Below are 20027 nucleotides of genomic sequence, written 5' to 3'. Positions count from 1 at the left end.
AGAAGAATTCTCAGTAACTTCTTTGTCTTGTGTGTATTCAGCTCACAGAGTTGAACCTTTCTTTCGACAGAGCAGATTTGAAACTCTCTTTTTGTGGAAATTGCAATTGGAGATTTCAAGCGATTTGAGGCCAATGGTAGAAAAGGAAATAGCTTCGTATAAAAACTAGACAGACTCATTCTCAGAAACTACTTTGTGATGTGTCCGTTCAGCTCACAGAGTTTTACCTTTCTGTTCATAGAGCAGTTTGGAAACACTCTCTTTGTAAAGTCTGCAAGTGGATATTTGGACCTCCTTGAGGCCTTCGTTTGAAAAGGGATTTCTAAACATAATGCTAGACAGAAGAATTCTCAGTGACTTCTTTGTGTTGTGTGTATTCAGCCCAGAGAGTTCACCCTTTCGTTACACATAGCAGATTTGAAACTCTCTTTTTCTGGAATTTACAATTGGAGATTTCAAACGATTTGAGGCCAATGTTTGAAAGGAAATACCTTCGTATAAAAACTAGACAGAATCATTCTCAGAAACTACTTTGTGATGTGTGTGTTCAGCTCACAGAGTTTAACCTTTCTTTTCATAGAGCAGTTTGGAAACACTCTGTTTGTAAATTCTGCAAGTGCATATTTGGACCTCTCTGAGGACTTCGTTGGAAACGGGATTTCTTCATATAATGCTACACAGAACAATTCTCAGTAACATCTTGGTGTTGTGTGTATTCAACTCACAGAGTTGAACTTTTCTTTGGACAGAGCAGATTTGAAACTCTCTTTTTGTGGTATTTCATCTGGAGATTTCATGCGATTTGAGGCCAAGGTTAGAAAAGGAAATATCTTCGTATAAAAACTAGACAGAATCATTCTCAGAAAATTCATTGTGATGTGTGCCTTCAACTCACAGAGTTTAACCTTTCTTTTCATAGAGCAGTTTGGAAACACTCTGTTTGTAAGTCTGTAAGTGGATATTTGGACCTCTCTGAGGACTTCGTTGGAAACGGGATATCTTCATATAATGCTAGACAGAAGAATTCTCAGTAACTCATTTGTGTTGTGTGTATTCAGGTCACAGAGTTGAACATTTCCTTACACTCAGCAGGTTTGAAACTCTCTTTTTCTGAAATTTGCAATTTGAGATTTCAAGCGATTTGAGGCCAATGTTAGAAAAGGAAATATCTTCGTATAAAAACTAGACAGAATCATTCTCAGAAACTACTTAGTGATGTGTGCGTTCAGTTCACAGAGTTTAACCTTTCTGTTCATAGAGCATTTTGGAAACACTTTGTTTGAAAAGTGTGCAAGTGGATATTTGGAGCTCTTTGAGGCCTTCGTTGGAAATGGGATTTCTTCATATACTGCTAGACAGAAGAATTCACAGTAACTTCTTTGTTTTGTGTGTATTCATCTCACAGAGTTGAACCTTTCTTTAGACAGAGCAGATTTGAAACTCTTTTTGTGGAAATTGCAATTAGAGATTTCAAGCTATTTGAGGCCTATGGTAGAAAAGGAAATATGTTCGCATATAAACTAGACAGAATCATTCTCAGAATCTACTTTGTGATGTGTGCGTTCAGCTCACAGAGTTTAACCTTTCTTTTCATAGAGCAGTTTGGAAACACTCTGTTTGAAAAGTCTGCAAGTGGATATTTCGACCTCTTTGAGGCCTTCGTTTGAAACGGGATATCTTCATATAATGCTAGACAGAAGAATTCTCAGTAACATCGTTGTGTTTTGTGTATTCAACTCACAGAGTTGGACCTTTCTTTAGACAGAGAATATTGGAAACTCTCTTTTTGAGAATTTGCAATTGGAGATTTCAAGCGATTTGGTTCCAACTTTAGAAAAGGAAGTATCTTCGTATAAAAACTAGACAGAATCATTCTCAGAAACTACTTTGTGATGTGTGCCTTCAACTGACAGTGTTTAACGTTTCTTTTCATAGAGCAGTTTGGAAACACTCTGCTCGTAAGGTCTGCAAGTGGATATTTGGACCTCTTTGAGGACTTCGTTGGAAACGGGATTTCTTCATAGAATGCTAGACAGAAGAATTCTCAGTAACTTCTTTCTGTTGTGTGTATTCAGCTCACAGATTTGAACCTTTCTTTGGATAGAGCAGATGTGAAACTCTCTTTTTGTGGAAATTGCAATTGCAGATTTCAAGCGATTTGAGGCCAATGGTAGAAAAGGAAATATCTTCGTATTAAAACTAGACAGAATCATTCTCAGAATCTAGTTTGTGTTGCGTGCGTCCAGCTCAAAGAGTTTAACCTTTCTTTTCATAGAGCAGTTTGGAAAAACTCCGTTTGTAAAGTCTGCAAGTGGATATTTGGACCCCTTTGAGGCCTTCGTTGGAAACGGGATTTCTTCATATAATGCTACACAGAAGAATTCTCAGTAACTTCTTTGTGTTGTGTGTATTCAGCTCACAGAGTTGAACCTTCCCTTACACGCAGCAGGTTTGAATCTCTCTTTTTCTGGAATTTGCAGTTTGAGATTTCAAGCGATTTGAGGCCAATGTTAGAAAAGGAAATATTTTCGTATAAAAACTAGACAGAATCATTCTCAGAAACTACTTTGTGATGTGTGCGTTCAGCTCACAGAGTTTAACCTTTCTTTTCATAGAGCAGTTTGGAAACACTCCGTTTGTAAAGTCTGCAAGTGCATATTTTGACCTCTTTGAGGCCTTCGTTGGAAACGGGATTTTTTTATATAATGCTCCACAGAAAATTTCTCAGTAACATCTTGGTGTTGTGTGTATTCAACAGACAGAGTTGAATATTTCTTTTGTTGGAGTAGATTTGTAACTCTCTTTTTGTGGAATTTGCATGTGGAGGTTTCAAGCGATTTGTGGCCAATGTTAGAAAAGGAAATATCTTCGTATAAAAACTAGACAGAATCATTCTCAGAAACTACTTTGTGATGTGTGCCTTCAACTGACAGTGTTTAACGTTTCTTTTCATAGAGCAGTTTGGAAATACTCTCTCTGTAAAGTCTGCAAGTGGATATTTGGACCTCTTTGAGGAATTCGTTGGAAACGGGATTTCTTCATAGAATGCTAGACAGAAGAATTCTCAGTAACTTCTTTCTGTTGTGTGTATTCAGCTCACAGAGCTGAACCATTCTTTGGGCAGAGCCTACTTGAAACTCTCTTTTTGTGGAAATTGCAATTGGAGATTTCAAGCGATTTGTGGCCAATGGTAGAAAAGAAAATATCTTCGTATAAAAACTAGACAGAATCATTCTCAGAATCTAGTTTGTGATGTGTGCGTTCAGCTCACAGATTTTAACCTTTCTTTTCATAGAGCAGTTTGGAAACACTCTGTTTGTAAATTCTGCAAGTGGATATTTGGACCTCTCTGAGGACATCGCTGGAAACGGGATTTAATCAGATAATGCTACACAGAAGAATTCTCAGTAACTGCTTCGTGTTGTGTGTATTCACCTCACAGAGTTGAACTTTCCTTACACCCAGCAGGTTTGAATCTCTCTTTTTCTGGAATTTGCAGTTTGAGATTTCAAGCGATTTGAGGACAATGTTAGAAAAGGAAATATCTTCGTATAAAAAGTAGACAGAATCATTCTCAGAAACTACTTTGTGATGTGTGCGTTCAGCTCACAAAGTTTTACCTTTCTGTTCATAGAGAAGTTTGGAAACACTCTGTTTGTAAAGTCTGCAAGTGCATATTTTGACCTCTTTGAGGCCTTCGTTGGAAACGGGATTTCTTCATATAATGCTACACAGAAAAATTCTCAGTAACGTCTTGGTGTTGTGTGTATTCAATACACAGAGTTGAATATTTCTTTTGTCGGAGTAGATTTTTAACTCTGTCTTTGTGGAATTTGCATGTGGAGATTTCAAGCGATTTGTGGCCAATGCTAGAAAAGGAAATATCTTCGTATAAAAACTAGACAGAATCATTCTCAGAAACTACTTTGTGATGTGTGCGCTCAGCTCACAGAGTTTAACCTTTCTGTTCATCGAGCAGTTTGGAAACACTCTCTTTGTAAAGACTGCAAGTGGATATTTGCACCTCATTGGGGCCTTCGTTGGAAACGGGATTTCTTCATTTAAGGCTAGACAGAAGAATTCTCAGTAACTTCGTTGTGTTTTGTGTATTCAACTCACAGAGTTGGACCTTATTTTAAACAGAGAATATTGGAAACTATCTTTATGAGAATTTGCAATTGGAGATTTCAAGCGATTTGATTCCAACGTTAGAAAAGGAAGTATCTTCGTATTAAAACTAGACAGAATCATTCTCAGAAACTACTTTGTGATGTGTCCCTTCAACTGACAGTGTTTAACGTTTCTTTTCATAGAGCAGTTTGGAAACACTCGGTTTGTAAAGTCTGCAAGTGGATACTTGGACCTCTCTGAGGACTTCGTTGGAAACGGGATTTCTTCATAGAATGCTAGACAGAAGAATTCTCAGTAACTTCTTTCTGTTGTGTGTATTCAGCTCACAGAGCTGAACCATTCTTTGGACAGAGCCGACTTGAAACTCTCTTTTTGTGGAAATTGAAATTGGAGATTTCAAGCGATTTGAGGCCAATGGTAGAAAAGGAAATATCTTCGTATAAAAACTAGACAGAATCATTCTCAAAATCTAGTTTGTGATGTGTGCGTTCAGCTCACAGAGTTTAACCTTTCTTTTCATAGAGCAGTTTGGAAACACTCTGTTTGTAAAGTCTGCAAGTGCATATTTGGACCTCTTTGAGGCCTACGTTGGAAACGGGATTTCTTCATAGAATGCTAGACAGAAGAATTCTCAGTAACTTCCTTGTGTTGTGTGTATTCAGGTCACAGAGTTGAACCTTTCCTTACACACAGCAGGTTTGAAACTCTCTTTTTCTGGAATTTGCAGTTTGAGATTTCAAGAGATTTGAGGCCGTTAGAAAAGGAAATATCTTCGTCTAAAAAGTAGACAGAATCATTCTCAGAAACTACTTTGTGATGTGTGCGTTCAGCTCACAGAGTTTAACCTTTCTGTTCATAGAGCAGTTTGGAAACACTCTGTTTGTAAAGACTGCAAGTGGATATTTGCACCTCTTTGGGGCCTTAGTTGGAAACGGGATTTCTTCATTTAAGGCTAGACAGAAGAATTCTCAGTAACTTCGTTGTGTTTTGTGTATTCAACTCACAGAGTTGGACCTTATTTTAAACAGAGAATACTGGAAACTATCTTTTTGAGAATTTGCAATTGGAGATTTCAAGCGATTTGATTCCAACGTTAGAAAAGGAAGTATCTTCGTATTAAAACTAGACAGAATCATTCTCAGAAACTACTTTGTGATGTGTCCCTTCAACTGACAGTGTTTAACGTTTCTTTTCATAGAGCAGTTTGGAAACACTCTGTTTGTAAAGTCTGCAAGTGGATACTTGGACCTCTCTGAGGCCTACATTGCAAACGGGATTTATTCATATAATGCTAGAGAGAAGAATTCTCAGTAACTACTTTGTCTTGTGTGTATTCAGCTCACAGAGTTGAACAGTTCTTTGGACAGAGCAGAGTTGAAACTCCCTTTTTGTGCAAATTGCAATTGGAGATTTCAAGCGATTTGAGGTCAAAGTTAGAAAAGGAAATATCTTCGTATAAAAACTAGACAGAATCATTCTCAGAATCTAGTTTGTGATGTGTGCGTTCAGCTCACAGAGTTTAACCTTTCTTTTCATAGAGCAGTTTGGAAACACTCAGTTTGTAAAGTCTGCAAGTGCATATTTTGACCTCTTTGAGGCCTTCGTTGGAAACGGGATTTCTTCATATAATGCTAGACAGAAGAATTCTCAGTAACTTCTTTGTGTTGTCTGTATTCAGGTCCCAGAGTTGAACTTTTTCTTACACACAGCAGGTTTGAAATTCTCTTTTTCTGGAATTTGCAATTTGAGATTTCAAGCGATTTGAGGCCAATGTTAGAAAAGGAAATATCTTCGTATAAAAAGTAGACAGAATCATTCTCAGAAACTACTTTGTGATCTGTGCGTTCAGCTCACAGATTTTAACCTTTCTTTTCATTGAGCGGTTTGGAAACACTCTGTTTGTAAAGTCTGCAAGGGGATATTTGGACCTCTCTGAGAACTTCGTTGGAAACGGGATTTCTTCATATAATGCTAGAGAGAAGAATTCTCAGTAACTTCTTTTTGTTGTGTGTATTCAGCTCACAGATTTGAACCTTTCCTTAAACACAGCGGATTTGAAACTCTCTTTTTGTGGAATCTGCAGTTGGAGACCTCAAGCGATTTGAGACCAAAGGTAGAAAAGGAAATATCTTCGTATAAAAATTAGACAGAAACATTCTCAGAAACTACTATATGATGGGTGCGTTCAGCTCACAGAGTTTAACATTTCTGTTCATAGAGCAGTTTGGAAACACTCTGTTTGTAAACTCTGCAAGTAGATATTTGGACCTCTTTGAGGCCTTCGTTGAAATCGGGAATGCTTCATATAATTCTAGACAGAAGAATTCTCAGTAACTACCTTCTCTTGTGTGTATTCAACTCACAGAGTTGAACATTTCTTTTGTCAGAGCAGATTTGTAACTCTCTTTTTGTGGAATTTGCATGTGGAGATTTCAAGCGATTTGTGGCCAATGTTATAAAAGGAAATATCTTCGTATAAAAACTAGACAGAATCATTCTAAGAAGCTACTTTGTGATGTGTGCCTTCAGCTGACAGTGTTTAGCTTTTCTTTTCATAGAGCATTCTGGAAACACTGTCTTTGTAAAGTCTGCAAGTGGATATTTGGCCCTCTTTGAGGCCATCGTTGGAAATGGGATTTCTTCATAGAAGGCTAGACAGAAAATTCTCAGTAACTTCTTTCTGTTGTGTGTATTCAGCTCACAGAGTTGAACATTTCTTTGGACAGAGCAGATTTGAAACTCTCTTTTTGTGGAAATTGCAATTGGAGATTTCAAGCGATTTGAGGCCAATGTTAGAAATGGAAATATCTTCGTATAAAAACTGGACAGAATCATTCACAGAATCTAGTTTGTGATGTGTGCATTCAGCTGACAGACTTTAACCTTTCTTTTCATAGAGCAGTTTGGAAACACTCTGTTTGTAAAGTCTGCAAGTGGATAGTTTGCCCTCTCTGAGGACTTCGTTGGAAACAGGATTTCTTCATGTAATGCTAGACAGAAGAATTCTCAGTAACTTCTTTGTGTTGTGTGTATTCAGCTCACAGATTTGAACTTTCCTCACACAGCAGGTTTGAAACTCTCTTTTAGTGGAATCTGGAAATGGAGACTTCAAGCGATTTGAGACCAATGGTAGAAAAGGAAATATCTTCGTATAAAAACTAGACAGAATCATTCTCACAAACTACTTTGTGATGTCTCCATTCAGCTCACAGAGTTTAACCTTTCTGTTCATAGAGCAGTTTGGAAACACTCTGTTTCTATACTCTGCAAGTGGATATTTGGACCTCTTTGAGGACTTCGTTGGAAACGGGATTTCTTCCTATAATGATAGACAGAAGAATTCTCAGTAACTTCTTTGTGTTGTGTGTATTCAGCTCACAGAGTTGAACATTTCTTTGGACAGAGCAGACTTGAAACTCTCTCTTTGTGGAAATTGCAATTGGAGATTTCAAGCGATTTGAGGCCAATGGTAGAAAAGGAAATATCTTCGGATAAAAAATAGACAGAATCATTCTCAGAAACTTCTTTGTGATGTGTGCGTTCAGCTCACAGAGTTTAACCTTTCTTTTCATAGAGCAGTTTGGAAACACTCTGTTTGTAAAGTCTGCAAGTGGATATTTTGATCTCTCTCAGGACTTCGTTGGAAACAGGATTTCTTCATATAATGCTAGACAGAAGAATTCTCAGTAACTTCTTTGTGTTGTGTGTATTCAGCTCGCAGAGTTGAACCTTTCCATACACACAGCAGGAGTGAAACTCTCTTTTTCTGGAAATTGCAATTTGAGATTTCAACCGATTTGAGGCCAATGTTAGGAAAGGAAATATCTTCGTATAAAAACTAGACAGACTCATTCTGAGAATGTAGTTTGTGATGTGTGCGTTCAGCTCACAGAGTTTAACCTTTCTTTTCATAGAGCAGTTTGGAAACACTCTCTTTGTAAAGTCTGCAAGCGGATATTTGGACATCTCTGAGGACTTCGTAGGAAACGGGATTTCTTCATATAAGGCTAGACAGAAGAATTCTCAGTAACTTCTTTGTCTTGTGTGTATTCAGCTCACACAGTTGGACCTTTCTTTACACACAGCAGATTTGAAACTCTCTTTTTGTGGAATCTGCAATTGGAGACTTCAAGCGATTTGAGACCAATGGTAGAAAAGGAAATATCTTCGTATAAAAACGAGACAGAATCACTCTCAGAAACTCCCTTATGAAGTGTGCGTTCAGCTCACAGAGTTTAACCTTTCTTGTCATAGAGCAGTTTGGAAACATTCTGTTTTTAAAGTCTGCAAGTGGATATTTGGACCTCTTTGAGAACTTCGTTGGAAACGGGATTTCTTCATAGAATGCTAGACAGAAGAATTCTCAGTAACTTCTTTCTGTTGTGTGTATTCAGCTCACAGAGTTGAACATTTCTTTGGACAGAGCAGATTTGAAACTCTCTTTTTGTGGAAATTGCAATTGGAGATTTCAAGCGATTTGAGGCCAATGTTAGAAATGGAAATATCTTCGTATAAAAACTGGACAGAATCTTTCACAGAATCTAGTTTGTGATGTGTGCATTCAGCTGACAGACTTTAACCTTTCTTTTCATAGATCAGTTTGGAAACACTCTGTTTGTAAAGTCTGCAAGTGGATAGTTTGCCCTCTCTGAGGACTTCGTTGGAAACAGGATTTCTTCATGTAATGCTAGACAGAAGAATTCTCAGTAACTTCTTTGTGTTGTGTGTATTCAGCTCACAGATTTGAACCTTTCCTCACACAGCAGGTTTGAAACTCTCTTTTAGTGGAATCTGGAAATGGAGACTTCAAGCGATTTGAGACCAATGGTAGAAAAGGAAATATCTTCGTATAAAAACTAGACAGAATCATTCTCACAAACTACTTTGTGATGTCTCCATTCAGCTCACAGAGTTTAACCTTTCTGTTCATAGAGCAGTTTGGAAACACTCTGTTTCTATACTCTGCAAGTGGATATTTGGACCTCTTTGAGGACTTCGTTGGAAACGGGATTTCTTCCTATAATGGTAGACAGAAGAATTCTCAGTAACTTCTTTGTGTTGTGTGTATTCAGCTCGCAGAGTTGAACATTTCTTTGGACAGAGCAGACTTGAAACTCTCTCTTTGTGGAAATTGCAATTGGAGATTTCAAGCGATTTGAGGCCAATGGTAGAAAAGGAAATATCTTCGGATAAAAAATAGACAGAATCATTCTCAGAAACTTCTTTGTGATGTGTGCGTTCAGCTCACAGAGTTTAACCTTTCTTTTCATAGAGCAGTTTGGAAACACTCTGTTTGTAAAGTCTGCAAGTGGATATTTTGAACTCTCTCAGGACTTCGTTGGAAACAGGATTTCTTCATATAATGCTAGACAGAAGAATTCTCAGAACTTCTTTGTGTTGTGTGTATTCAGCTCACAGAGTTGAACCTTTCCATACACACAGCAGGAGTGAAACTCTCTTTTTCTGGAAATTGCAATTTGAGATTTCAACCGATTTGAGGCCAATGTTAGGAAAGGAAATATCTTCGTATAAAAACTAGACAGACTCATTCTGAGAATGTAGTTTGTGATGTGTGCGTTCAGCTCACAGAGTTTAACCTTTCTTTTCATAGAGCAGTTTGGAAACACTCTCTTTGTAAAGTCTGCAAGCGGATATTTGGACATCTCTGAGGACTTCGTGGGAAACGGGATTTCTTCATATAAGGCTAGACAGAAGAATTCTCAGTAACTTCTTTGTCTTGTGTGTATTCAGCTCACACCGTTGGACCTTTCTTTACACACAGCAGATTTGAAACTCTCTTTTTGTGGAATCTGCAATTGGAGACTTCAAGCGATTTGAGACCAATGGTAGAAAAGGAAATATCTTCGTATAAAAACGAGACAGAATCAGTCTCAGAAACTACCTTATGAAGTGTGCGTTCAGCTCACAGAGTTTAACCTTTCTTTTCATAGAGCAGTTTGGAAACATTCTGTTTTTAAAGTCTGCAAGTGGATATTTGGACCTCTTTGAGAACTTCGTTGGAAACGGGATTTCTTCATAGAATGCTAGACAGAAGAATTCTCAGTAACTTCTTTCTGTTTTGTGTATTCAATTCACAGAGTTGAACCTTTCTTTTGGCAGAGCAGAGTTGAAACTCTCTTTTTGTGGAAATTGCAATTGGAGATTTCAAGCGATTTGAGGCCAATGTTAGAAAAGGAAATATCTTCGTATAAAAACTAGACAGAATCATTCTCAGAAACTACTTTGTGATGTGTGCGTTTCAGCTCACAAAGTTTAACTTTTCTTTTCATAGAGCAGTTTGGAAACACTCTGTTTGTAAAGTCTGCAAGTGGATATTCAGATTTCTTTGAGGACTTCGTTGGAAACGGGATTTCTTCATAGAATGCTAGACAGAAGAATTCTCAGTAACTTCTTTCTGTTGTGTGTATCCAGCTCACAGAGTTGAACCTTTCTTTACACACAGCAGATTTGAAACTCTCTTTTTGTGGAATATGGAATTGGAGACTTCAAGTGATTTGAGACCAATGGTAGAAAAGGAAATATCTTCGTATAAAATCTAGACAGAATCATTCTCAGAAACTACTTCGTGATGTCTACATTCAGCTCACAGAGTTTAACCTTTCTGTTCATAGAGCAGTTTGGAAACACTCTGTTTATATACTCTGCAAGTGGATATTTGGAGCTCTTTGAGGCCTTCGTTGGAAACGGGATTTCTTCCAATAATGCTAGACAGAAGAATTCTCAGTAACTTCTTTGTGTTGTGTGTATTCAGCTCACAGAATTGAACCTTTCTTTGGACAGAGCAGATTTGAAACTCTCTTTTTGTGGAAATTGCAATTGGAGATTTCAAGCGATTTGAGGCCAATGTTAGAAAAGGAAATATCTTCGTATAAAAACTAGACAGAATCATTCTCAGAATCCAGTTTGTGATGTGTGCGTTCAGCTCACAGAGTTTAAACTTTCTATTCATAAGGCAGTTTGGAAACACTCTGTTTGTAAAGTCTGCAAGCGGATATTTGGACCTCTCTGAAGCCTTCGTTGGAAACGGGATTTATTCATAGAATGCGAGACAGAAGAATTCTCAGTAACTTCTTTGTGTTGTGTGTATTCAGCTCACACAGTTGAAAGTTTCCTTACACACAGCAGGTTTGAAACTCTCTTTTTCTGGAATTTGCTATTTGAGATATCAAGTGATTTGAGGCCAATGTTAGAAAAGGAAATATCTTCGTATAAAAACTAGACAGAATCATTCTCAGAAGCTACTTTGTGATGTGTGCCTTCAACTGACAGTGTTTAACGTTTCTTTTAATAGAGCAGTTTGGAAACACTCTGTTTGTAAACTCTGCAAGTGGATATTTGGACCTCTTTGAGGCCTTCGTTGGAAACGGGATTTCTTCATATAATGCTAGACAGAAAAATTCTCAGCAACTTCTTTTTGTTGTGTGTATTCAGCACACAGAGTTGAACCTTTCTTTACACACAGCAGATTTGAAACTCTCTTTTGGTGGAATCTGCAATTGGAGACTTCAAGCGATTTGAGACCAATGGTAGAAAAGGAAATATCTTCGTATAAAAAGTAGACAGAATCATTCTCAGAAACTACGTTGTGATGTGTGCCTTCAGCTGACAGTGTTTAACGTTCCTTTTCATAGAGCAGTTTGGCAACACTCTGTTTGTAAAGTCTGCAAGTGGATATTTGGACTTCTTTGAGGACTTCGTTGGAAACGGGAGTTCTTCATAGAATGCTAGACAGAAGAATTCTCAGTAACTTCTTTCTTTTGTGTGTATTCAGCTCACAGAGTTGAACCTTTCTTTACACACAGCAGATTTGAAACTCTCTTTTTGTGGAATCTGCAATTGGAGACTTCAAGCGATTTGAGACCAATGGTAGAAATGGAAATATCTTAGTATAAAAACTAGAAAGAATCATTCTCAGAAACTACTTTGTGATGTGTGCGTTCAGCTCACAGAGTTTAACCTTTCTGTTAATAGAGCAGTTTGGAAACACTCTGTTTGTAAAGTCTGCAAGTGGATATTTGGACCTCTTAGAGGCCTTCGTTGGAAACGGGATTTCTTCATATAATGCTAGACAGAAGAATTCTCAGTAACTCCTTTGTCTTCTGTGTATTCAACTCACAGAGTTGAACATTTCTTTTGTCAGAGCAGATTTGTAACTCTCTTTTTGTGGAATTTGCATGTGGAGATTTCAAGCGATTTGTGGCCAATGTTAGAAAAGGAAATATCTTCGTGTAAAAACTAGACAGAATCATTCAGAGAAACTACTTTGTGATGTGTGCCTTCAACTGACAGTGTTTAACGTTCCTTTTCATAGAGCAGTTTGGCAACACTCTGCTTGCAAAGTCCGCAAGTGGATATTTGGACTTCTTTGAGGACTTCGTTGGAAACGGGATTTCTTCATAGAATGCTAGACAGAAGAATTCTCAGTAACTTCTTTCTTTTGTGTGTATTCAGCTCACAGAGTTGAACCTTTCTTTGTACAGAGAAGATTTGAAACTCTCTTTTTGTGGAAATTGCAATTGGAGATTTCAAGCGATTTGAGGCCAATGTTAGAAAAGGAAATATCTTCGTATAAAAACCAGACAGAATCACTCTCAGAAACTAATTTGTGATGTGTGCGTTCAGCTCACAGAGTTTAACCTTTCTGTTCATAGAGCAGTTTGGAAACACTCTGTTTGTAAAGTCTGCAGGTGGATATTTGTTCCTCTTTTAGGCCTTCGTTGGAACCGGGAATTGTTCATATAATGCTAGACAGAAGAATTCTCAGTAACTTCTTTGTGTTGTGTGTATTCAGCTCACAGAGTTGAACCTCTCTTTGGACAGAACAGATTTGAAACTCTCTTTTACTGGAATTTGCAATTTGAGATTTCAAGCGATGGGAGGCCAATGGTAGAAAAGGAATTATCTTCGTATAAAAACTAGAGAGAATCATTCTCAGAAACTACTTTGTGATGTGTTCGTTCAGCTCACAGAGTTTAACTTTACTGTTCATAGAGCAGTTTGGAAATACTCTGTTTGCAAAGTCTGCAAGTGGATATTTGGACCTCTTTGAGGCCTTCGTTGGAAACGGGATTTCTTCATATAATGCTAGACAGAAGAATTCTCGGTAACTTCTTTGTCTTGTGGGTATTCAACTCACAGAGTTGAACATTTCTTTTGTCAGAGCAAATTTGTAAGTCTCTTTTTGTGGAATTTGCCTGTGGAAATTTGAAGCGATTTCTGGCCAATGTTAGAAAAGGAAGTATCTTCGTATAAAAACTAGACAGAATCATTGTCAGAAACTACTTTGTGATGTGTGCGTTCAACTCTCAGAGTTTAACCTTTCTGTTCATAGAGCAGTTTGGAAACACTGTGTTTGTAAAGTCTGCAAGTGGATATTTGAACCTCTTTGAGGCCTTCATTGGAACCGGGATTTCTTCATTGACTGCTAGACAGAAGAATTCTCAGTAACTTCTTTCTCTTGTGTGTATTTAGCTCACAGAGTTGAACCTTTCTTTGGACAGAGCAGATGTGAAACTCTCTTCTTGTGGAAATTGCAATTGGAGACTTCAAGCGATTTGAGGCCAATGGTAGAAAAGGAAATATCTTCGTATAAAAACTAGACAGAATCATTCTCAGAATCTAGTTTCTGATGTGTGCGTTCAGCTCTCAGAGTTTAACCTTTCTTTTCATAGAGCAGTTTGGAAACATTTTGTTTGTAAAGTCTGCAAGTGGATATTTGGACCTCTCTGAGGACTTCGTTGGAAAAGGGATTTCTTCAGATAATGCTAGACAGAAGAATTCTCAGTAACTCCTTTGTGTTGGGTGTATTCAGCTCACAGAGTTGAACATTTCCTTACACACAGCGGGTTTGAAACTCTCTTTTTCTGCAATTTGCCATTTGAGATTTCAAGCGATTTGAGGCCAATGTTAGAAAACGAAATATCTTCGTATAAAAACTAGACAGAATCATTCTCAGAAACTACTTTGTGATGTATGCGTTCAGCTCACAGAGTTTAACCTTTCTGTTCATACAGCAGTTTGGAAACACTCTGTTTGTAAAGTCTGCAAGTGGATATTTGGACTTCTTTGAGGCCTTCGTTGGAAACGGGATTTCTTCATATAATGCTAGAAAGAAGAATTTTCAGTAACTTCTTTGTGTTGTGTGTATTCAGCTCACAGAGTTGAACCTTTCTTAGCACGGAGCAGATTTGAAACTCTCTTTTTGTGGAAATTGCAATTGGAGATTTCAAGCGATTTGAGGCCAATAGTGGAAAAGGAAATATCTTCGTATAAAAACTAGAGAGAATCATTCTCAGAATCCACTTTGTGATGTGTGCGTTCAGCTTACAGAGTTTAACCTTACTTTTCATAGAGCTGTTTGGAAACACTCTGTTTGTAAAGTCTGCAAGTGGATATTTGGACCTATTTGAGGACTTCGTTGGAAATGGGATTTCTTCATAGAATGCTAGACAGAAGAATTCTCAGTAACTTCTTTGTGTTGTGTGTATTCAGCTCACAGAGTTGAACCTTTCTTTACACACAGCGGATTGGAAACTCTCTTTGTGTGGAATCTGCAATTGGAGACTTCAAGCGATTTGAGACCAATGTTAGAAAAGGAAATATCTTCGTATAAAAACTAGACAGAATCATTCTCAGAAACTATTTTGTGATGTGTGCGTTCCGCTGACAGAGTTTAAACTTCTGTTCATAGAGCAGTTTGGAAACACTCTGTTTGTAAAGTCTGCAAGTGGATATTTGGACCTCTTTGAGGCCTTCGTTGGAACCGGTATTTCTTCATATAATGCTAGACAGAAGAATTCTCAGTAACTTCTTTGTGTTGTGTGTATTCAGCTCACAGAGTTGAACCTTTCTTTGGACAGAGCAGATTTGAAACTCTCTTTTTGTGGAAATTACAATTGGAGATTTCAAGCGATTTGAGGCCAATGGTAGAAAAGGAAATATCTTCGTATAAAAACTAGACAGAATCATTCTCCGAAACTACTTTGTGCTGTGTGCGTTCAGCTCACAGAGTTTAACCTTTCTGTTCATAGAGCAGTTTGGAAACACTCTGTTTGTAAAGTCTGCAAGTGGATATTTGGACCTCTTTGAGGCCTTCGTTGGAAAAGGGATTTCTTCATATAATGTTAGACAGAAGAATTCTCATTTAGTTTTTCGCTTGTGTATATTCAACCCACAGAGTTGAATATTTCTATTTTCAGAGCAGATTTATAACTCTCTTTTTGTGGAATTTGCATGCGGACATTTCAAGCGATTTGAGGCCAATGTTAGAAAAGGAAATATCTTCGTATAAAAACTAGACAGAATCATTCTCAGAAACTATTTTGTGATGTGTGCCTTCAACTGACAGTGTTTAAGGTTTCTTTTCATTGAGCAGTTTGTAAACACTCTGTTTGTAAATTCTGCAAGTGGATATTTGGACCTATTTGAGGACTTCGTTGGAAATGTGATTTCTTCATAGAATGCTAGACAGAAGAATTCTCAGTAACTTCTTTGTGTTGTGTGTATTCAGCTCACAGAGTTGAACCTTTCTTTACACACAGCGGATTGGAAACTCTCTTTGTGTGGAATCTGCAATTGGAGACTTCAAGCGATTTGAGTAAATTGGCAGAAAAGGAAGTATCTTCTTATAAAAATTAGACAGAATCATTCTCAGAAACTACTTTGTGATGTGTGTGTTCAGTTCACAGAGTTTAAAGTTTCTTTTCATAGAGCTGTTTGGAAGCACTCTGTTTGTAATGCCTGGAAGTGGATATTTGGACCTTTTGGAGGCCTTCGTTGGAAACGGGTTTTCTTCATATTATGCTTTACAGAAGAATTCTCAGTAACATCTTTGTGTTGTGTGTATTAAGCTCACAGAGTTGAACCTTTCTTTGGAGAGAGCAGATTTGAAACTCTCTTTTTGTAGAATTTGCAATTGGAGATTTCAAGCGATTTGAGGCCAATTGTAGAAAAGTAAATATCTTCGTATAAAAACTAGACAGAATCATTCTCCGAAACTACTTTGTGATGTGTGCCTTCAACTGAGAGAGTTTAACGTTTCTTTTCATAGAGGAGTTTGGAAACAGTCTGTTTGTAAAGTCTGTAAGTGGATATTTGGACCTCTTTGAGGCCTTCGTAGCAAACGGGATTTCTTTTTATAATGCTAGACAGAAGAATTCTCAGTAACTTCTTTCTGTTGTGTGTATTCAACTCACAGATTTGAACCATCCTTTAGACAGAGTAGATTTGAAACACTCCTTTTCTGGAATTTTCATGTGGAGATTTCAAGCGATTTGAGGCCAATGGATGAAAAGGAAATATCTTCGTATAAAAACAAGACACAATCATTCTCAGAAACTACTTTGTGATGTGTGCCTTCAGCTCACAGTGTTTAACATTTCTTTTCATAGAGCAGTTAGGAAACACTGTGTTTGTAAAGTCTGCAAGTGGATATTTGGACCTCTTTGAGGCCTTCGTTGGAAAAGGGATTTCTTCATATAATGCTAGACAGAAGATTTCTCAGTAACTGCTTTGTGTTGCGTGTATTCAACTCACAGAGTTGAAACTTTCTTTGGAATGAGTTAGATTTGAAACTCTCTTTTTGTGGAATTTGCATTGGAGATTTCAAGCGATTTGAAGCCAATGGTAGAAAAGGAAATATTTTCGTATAAAAACTAGACAGAATCATTCTCAGAAACTACTTTGTGATGTGTGCCTTCAACTGACAGAGTTTAACGATTCTTTTCATAGAGCAGTTTGAAATCAATCTGTTTGTAAAGTCTGCATGTGGATATATGGACCTCTTTGAGGCCTTCGTTGGAAACGGGAATTCTTCGTATAATGCAAGACAGAAGAATTCTCAGTAACTGCTTTGTGTTGTGTGTATTCAACTCACGGAGTTGAAGCTTTCTTTCGACAGTGTAGTTTTGAAACTCTCTTTTTGTGGAATTTGCATGCGGAGATTTCAAGCGATTTGAGGCCCATGGCAGAAAAGGAAATATCTTCGTATAAAAACTAGACAGAATCATCCTCTGAAACTAGTTTGTGATGTTTGCCTTCAACTGACAGAGTTTAACATTTCTTTTCATAGAGCAGTTTGAAATCAATCAGTTTGTAAAGTCTGCAAGTGGATATATGGACCTCTTTGACGCCTTCGTTGGAAACGGGATTTCTTCATATAATGCAAGACAGAAGAATTCTCAGTATCTGCTTTGTGTTGTGTGTATTCAGCTCACAGAGTTGAACATTTCTTTAGACACAGCAGATTTGAAAATCTCTTTTTGTGGAATTTGCAATTGGAGATTTCATGCAGTTTGTGTCCATTGGCATAACAGGAAATATCTTCGTATAAATACTAGACAGAAGCATTCTCAGAAACTAATTTGTGATGAGTGCGTTCAGCTCACAGAGTTTAACCTTTCTTTTCATAGAGCAGTTTGAAATCAATCTGTTTGTAAAGTCTGCAAGTGGATATTTGAACCACTTTGAGGCCTTCGTTGCAAAAGGGATTTCTTCATATAATGCTAGGAAGAAGAATACTCAGTAACACCTTTGTGTTGTGTGTATTCAATTCACAGAGTTGAACCTTTCTTTAGACAGAGCAGATTTGAAACTCTCTTTTTGTGGGATTTGCAATTGGAGATTTCAAGCGATTTGAGGCCAATGGTAGAAACGGAAATATCGTCGTATACAAACTGTACTGGATCATTCTCAGAAACTTCATTGTGATGTGTGCCTTCAACTGACATAGTTTAACGTTTCTTTTCATAGAGGAGTTTGGAAACAGTCTGTTTGTAAAGTCTGTAAGTGGATATTTGGAACTTTTTGAGACCTTCGTTGTAAACCGGAATTCTTTGTATAATGCTAGGCAGAAGAATTCTCAGTAACTCCTTTGTGTTGTGTGTATTGAACTCACAGAGGTGAACGATCTCTTAGAAAGAGGAGATTTGAACCACTCTTTTTGTGGAATTTGCATGAGGAGATTTCAAGCGATTTGAGGCCAATGGAAGAAAAGGAAATATCTTCGTATAAAAGCTAGACAGAATCATTCTCAGAAAGTACTTTGTGATGTGTGCGTTCAGCTCACAGAGTTTAACCATTCTTTTCATAGCGCAGTTTGGAAACGCTCTGGTGGTAAAGTCTGCAAGTGGATATTTGGACCTCTTTCAAGCCTTCGTTGGAAACTGGATTTCTTCATAGAATGCTAGTCAGAGGAATTCTCAGTAACTTCTTTGCGTTGGGTGTATTCAACTCACAGAGTTGAAGCTTCCTTTGGAGAGAGCAGAATTGAATCTCTCTTTTTGTGGAATTTGCAATTGGAGATTTCATGCGATTTGAGGCCAATGGTAGAAAAGGAAATATCTTCGTATAAAAACTATACAAAATCATTCTGCGAAACTACTAAGTGATGTGTGCCTTCAACTGACAGAGTTTAACCTTTCTTTACATAGAGCAGTTTGAAAACACGCTGTTTGTAATGTCTGCAAGTGTATATTTGGACCTCTTTGAGGCATTCGTTGGAAAGATGATATCGTCATGTAGTGCTAGACAGAAGAATTCTCAGTAACTTCTTTGTGTTGTGTGTATTCAACTCACAGAGTTGAAACTTTCTTTGGACAGAGCAGATTTGAAACTCTCTTTTCGTGGAATTTCAATTGGAGATTTCAAGCGATTTGAGGGAAATTGTAGGAAAGGAAATATCTTCGTATAAAAACTAGACAGAATCATTCTCTGAAACTACTTTGTGATGTGTGCCTTCAACTGACAGAGGTTATCCCTTCTTTGCATAGAGCACTTTGGAAAAACTCTGTTTGTAATGTCTGCAAGTGGATATTTGGACCTATTTGAGGCCTTCGTTTGAAACGGGATTTCTTCACATAATGCTAGACAGAAGAATTCCCAGTAACTTCTTTGTGTTGCGTGTATTCAACTAACAGAGTTGAACCATCCTTTAGACAGAGTAGATTTGAAACACTCTTTTTGTGGAATTTGCATGTGGAAATTTCAAGTGATTTGGGCCTATGGTAGAAAAGGAAATATCTTCGTAAAAAACTAGACAGAATCATTCTCAGAAACTGCTTTGTGATGTGTGCCTTCAACTGACAGACTTCAACATTTCTTGTCATAGAGCAGTGTGGAATCAATCTGTTTGTAAAGTCTGCAATTGGATATATGGACCTCTTTGAGGCCTTCGTTGGAAGCGAATATTCTTCATATAATGCTAGACAGAAGAATTCTCAGTAACTTGTTTGTGTTGTGTGTATTCAACACACAGAGTTGAGCCTATCTTTGGACAGAGCAGATTTGAAGCTCTCTTTTTGTGGTATTTTCAATTGGAGATTTCAAGCGATTTGAGGCCAATGGTAGAAAAGGAAATATCTTCGTATACAAACTAGACACAATGATTCTCAGAAAGTACTTTGTGATGTGTGCGTTCAGCTCAGAGAGTTTAACCATTCTTTTCATAGAGCAGTTTGGAAACGCTCTGCTTGTAAAGTCTGCAAGTGGATATTTGGACCTCTTTGAAGCCTTCGTTGGAAATGGGATTTTTTCATATAATGCTAGACAGAAGAATTCTCAGTAACTTCTTTGTGCTGTGTGTATTCAACTCACAGAGTTGAACCATCCTTTCGACAGAGTAGATTTGAAACTCTCTTTTTGTGGAATTTGCATGTGGAGATTTCAGGCGATTCGAGGCCAATGGTAGAAAAGTAAATATCTTCGTATAAAAACTGGACACAATCATTTTCAGAAACTACTTTGTGTTGTGTGGTTTCAACTGACAGATTTTAAAGTTTCTATTCACAGAGCAGTTTGAAATCAATCTGTTTGTAAAGTCTGCAAGCGGATATATGGACCTCTTTGAGGCCATCGATGGAAACGGGAATTCTTCATAA

The sequence above is a fragment of the Pan troglodytes genome, chromosome 23 (assembly GCF_028858775.2).
Source record: "Pan troglodytes isolate AG18354 chromosome 23, NHGRI_mPanTro3-v2.0_pri, whole genome shotgun sequence".
In the NCBI taxonomy this organism is placed as follows: Eukaryota; Metazoa; Chordata; class Mammalia; order Primates; family Hominidae; genus Pan; species Pan troglodytes.
Note: the sequence above shows the minus strand (reverse complement) of the source record.